Source organism: Rattus norvegicus, chromosome 17 (assembly GCF_021556685.1).
Source record: "Rattus norvegicus strain SHRSP/BbbUtx chromosome 17, alternate assembly SHRSP_T2T, whole genome shotgun sequence".
Classification (NCBI taxonomy): Eukaryota; Metazoa; Chordata; class Mammalia; order Rodentia; family Muridae; genus Rattus; species Rattus norvegicus.
Window position 1 is genome coordinate 58,063,439 of NC_141550.1, and position 4,801 is coordinate 58,068,239.

General features: G+C 44.2%; 1 pseudogene; it reads left to right on the top strand.

The window, feature by feature from the left end:
* Positions 1 to 3,135: 3,135 nt before the first annotated feature.
* LOC148000203 (small ribosomal subunit protein eS27 pseudogene) lies at positions 3,136 to 3,382 on the top strand (annotated as a pseudogene).
* Positions 3,383 to 4,801: the final 1,419 nt, after the last annotated feature.

The window sequence follows — 4,801 nt, forward strand, 5'->3', positions numbered from 1 at the left end:
TCTCATTGACTCCTGGATTTCCTGTATGTTTTGGACCAGTAGCTTTTTCTGTTTTACATTATCTTTGACAGTTGAGTCAATGATTTCTATGGAATCTTCTGCTCCCGAGATTCTCTCTTCCATCTCTTGTATTCTGTTGGTGAAGCTTGTATCTACAGCTCCTTGTCTTTTCTTTTGATTTTCTATGTCCAGGGTTGTTTCCATGTGTTCTTTCTTGACTGCTTCTATTTCCATTTTTAATTCCTTCAACTGTTTGATTGTGTTTTCCTGGAATTCTTTCAGGGATTTTTTCGATTCCTCTCTGTAGGCTTCTACTTGTTCTCTAAGGGAGTTCTTTATGTCTTTCTTGAAGTCCTCCAGCATCATGATCAAATATAATTTTGAAACTAGATCTTGCTTTTCTGGTGTGTTTGGATATTCCGTGTTTGCTTTGGTGGGAGAATTGGGCTCTGATGATGCCATGTAGTCTTGGTTTCTGTTGCTTGGGTTCCTGCGCTTGCCTCTCGCCATCAGATTATCTCTAGTGTTACTTTGTTCTGCTATTTCTGACCGTGGCTAGACTGTCCTATAAGCCTGTGTGTCAGGAGTGCTGTAGACCTGTTTTCCTGTTTTCTTTCAGCCAGTTATGGGGACAGAGTGTTCTGCTTTCCGGCGTGTAGTTTTTCCTCTCTACAGGTCTTCAGCTGTTCCTGTGGGCCTGTGTCTTGAGTTCACCAGGCAGGTTTCTTGCAGGGGGAAAGTTGGTCCTACCTGTGGTTCCAAGGCTCAAGTTTGCTCGTGGGGTACTGCCTAAGTCCTCTCCGCGGCGGCAGCAACCGGGAAGATCTGCGCCGCTCTTTCCGGGAGCCTCCGTGCACCAGGGTTGCAGATGACGTTTGGTGTTTTCCTCTGGCGTCTGGATGTGCAGAGTGCAGTCTCTTCTGGTTTCCCAGGCGTGTCTGCCTCTCTGAAGGTTTAGCTCTCCCTCCCACGGGATTTGGGTGCAGAGAACTGTTTATCCGGTCTGTTTCCTTCAGGTTCCAGTGGTGTCTCAGGCACAGGGGTCCTGCCGCTCCTGGGCCCTCCCCTACGGGAACCCAGAGGCCTTATACAGTTGCCTCTTGGGCCATGGATGTGGGCAGGGGTGGGCAGTGTTGGTGGTCTCCTCCGCTCTGCAGCCTCAGGAGTGCCCACCTGATCAGGCGGTGAGGTCTCTCTCCCACGGGGTTTGGGAGCAGAGAGCTGCTGCGGGCCGGGATCCGAGGGTAACTACTGGATTCTTGGACTTCCACTCTTAGCCAGTTATTGTTGGATTAGCTAGACCACAGCCTGTAAGTCATTCTTATAAATCCTCTCTCTCTCTCTCTCTCTCTTTCTCTCTCTCTCTCTCTCTCTCTGTGTGTGTGTGTGTGTGTGTGTGTGTGTTTATATTCATTCTGTAAGTACTGTTACTCTAGAGAACACTGACTAATTCATTAATATGCATAGAAAGAAGTTGCCGACTATCCGAAGAAATAAATATTAGGATCTGCGGTGTGAAGTGGGAGATCTGTCACATAGTCTGGCAATAGTACATATTTCCAACATGATTCAGTTATGACACCTGGTATATTTCATATAAAAATGAAACATGCCAGAAGGTGGTGGCACACACTTTTGATCCAGGCAGATGAGTTTGAGGTCAGCCTGGTCTTTAGAGCAAGTTCTAGGACAGCCAGGGCTATACAGAGAAACTCTGTCTTGAAAAAGAAAACAAAACAGAAAAAGAAGCACATTCTCTCTCTCTCTCTCTCTCTCTCTCTCTCTCTCTCTCTCTCTCTCTAAAAGATTAACCTATTTTTAAATTTTATGTGCATGGATATTTCACCTGCATGTGTGTCTGTATCATGTGTATGTTTGGTGCACAGATGGTTGTGAGCTACCATGTAGGGGCTGGGAATTGAACCCGGGTACTCTGGAAGAGCAACACATGCTCTTAACCATGGAGCCATCTGTCTAGCCCACCAAGTATATGCTTGTAAGCCACTGTAAGAAAAGTAACAGAAGGACATCTTTTCAATAATGACAAGATTAGTAATGCAGAGTCAGTGTTTGTGCTACTATAAGGAAACACCTGAGAGAATTAGCTTACAGAAAAAGGAGACTCATTTGAAGTCACAGCATGGTACAGCAGTACATGACCAGTTGACACTGCTGCTTTGAGCCTGTGGGTGCAGCTTTGGTGGGTCAGAACTGCTTACTTCACAGCCAGGAAGAGCGTGACAAGGCCAGGACGCGCCATCTGCTTTCAGGGTATGCCTAGGAAGGGCTGAGAGTTCTTAACATGTCCTACTTTTAAAGGTTCCACTGTGGAGGAAGCTCTCATGCACTGTGTGGAAGCATGTCAATAAAACGTCTGTGGCCGATGAGCTGAGGCAGGATCAGAAGGTGGGGTGTATGACGGAGAGATTGGGATTATGGAATAGTCTGGCGTAGGGAAAAGATTCTCCCTGAACGCTGATGGAGACTGACTGTCGACACAGCAGGAACCTGAGGAGAGGTAACTTACCGCGTGGCATGACATAGACTAGCTTAAATGGGATAATTGAGTTATGAACTAGTGGAAATGAGCCCCATATATAAGAGGTCTCAGGGTTGTTATTTTGGGGCAAGAGGCTAGGTAGAAAAGACTGCTGCTACATTCCATTGTTCCAAATAGCATCCCAGGAATCAAGATTTTAACTAATCTGCTCTTGAGGGACACGTAATACTCAGTTTAAGAAGGAAACGCATTCCTGATACTGTAAGTCTGCCCCCAGAGCAATGGCTAGGGAGTGCACAGGCTCCATGGATGAATCTACAACTGTTAGTTTGCCAAATGGACATCGTATTAAACTGACCTCTATGTTCTTACTTCTCTACTCATAGAGTAACACAGGTCTCAGATCCCATCAGAAAAGTTCTTGCACTCAGTGGTTACCATAGAAACTCAGAACTAGTCAGAGTTTAAGAATAAGCATCCGTGGGGTCTGTAGGCTTAGATTTTCCAAAACCTACTTTATTTAGGGTTCTCAAACACTTCAACCTCTCTTCTAGCCCACTGACTAGAGGTAGGGGAGAAAGAAGGTTAAGAAGAAAAGGGTGTTGTAGACCTGTTTAGAACCTCCTTACGTGAACATGCCTGTTGCAAAGGATCTCCTTCATCCCTTTCCAGAAGAGGAGAAGAGGAAACACAAGAAAAAGCACCTAGTGCAGTGCCCCAATTCCCACTTTATGGATGTGAAATGCCCAGGATGCTATAAAATCACCATGGTCTTTAGCCACACACAAACGGTAGTCTTGTGTGTTGGCTACTCCGCTGTACTCTGTCAGTGGAAAAGCAAGGCTGACAGAAGGATGGTCCTCTGGGAGGAAGCAGCACTGAAAGCCCCTGATTCAGGATGAGTGGAACCTTCCCAATAAACACATTTTGGCTATATACAAAAAGAAAAAGAAAAGAAAAGAAATAGTTCCTTGGGGCGATCCTACTCTCCATTGTCAGGATACCAGCAAGCCCAGCTCAATAGCAAACACCAATCAGCAGTGGCAGCACAATACAGCAGAAACAGCAAGGCTCTGCCAAATTGTGAGTCAGTGGAAGCCAGAACCAGCTAGAATACCACAGGAAGTTCTTTGGCATGGTGCTCTCTGCAAAGTGAAGACCGAGGAAGACCGGGGAAGTGTTGCATGGCGTAGCAATGCAAGAGTATCCTTTCACTGTTTGTGGGTTTCTGTTTATATTCTTTCTAAACATCATACCTCCCTCTCAAGTGTCTGTTTTCAGCAAAATATCACATGCCCTCTCAGAAGACAACTTCCAGAAAAACACCATGTGACACAACTGAGTTGTTAAGAAACAAGAAATTTCTACTTTGGGGGTGCTTGGCCACAAGGAGACATCTGTACCACTCCCTTCCCCACAAGGCTCAGTGACTATCGGGGAAGCTGAGGTGAGGGAGTGTAAGAGCCAGAGGTCAAGGGGGCTCATGGTGTGTAGCGGCATCTTCAGGAGATTATAGGATCACTGTGCTCAGGAAATTGTCACAGAAAGACCACGTCAGCCACCACTGTGACATGGTGAGGGGAAGGCACACATCCTCACCATAGCTGAGGTGAAAGAGTCAGCTTTGGTGTCTGTTTTAAGGTGCAGTCCGCAGGGATCAACCATACTCTAATGGATGGTCTCATATCCATGAGTACATGTGAAACATGCGCTGGACATGGTCAATCACTTTTAAAAAGGGATTGGAGCAATGCAGATGGTTCAGGCTTGGTTCCCAGCACCCACATCACAGCTTCAGTTCCAGGGGATCTGATGCCCTCTTCTGACCTTTTTGTATACCAGGCACACATGGTGTACTCATGTACATACATTTATAGATACATACAAACACACAAACATACATACATACAAACATACATACATATAAACATATATACATACATATGAACATACAAACACACATACATATAAACAAACATACATACATATGAACATACAAACATACAAACATACATACAACAAACATACATACATATGAACATACAAACATACAAACATACATACATACATACAACAAACATACATACATATGAACATACAAACATACATACTTACAAACATACATACAAACACACATATATATACAAGCATACATACAAACCATATAAACATACATACATACAAACATACATACATACAAACAAACATACATACATATGAACATACAAACATACATACATACATACACACACACACATAGGCAAAATACTCATAAAATAAGATAAATAACTTTTTTCTAAA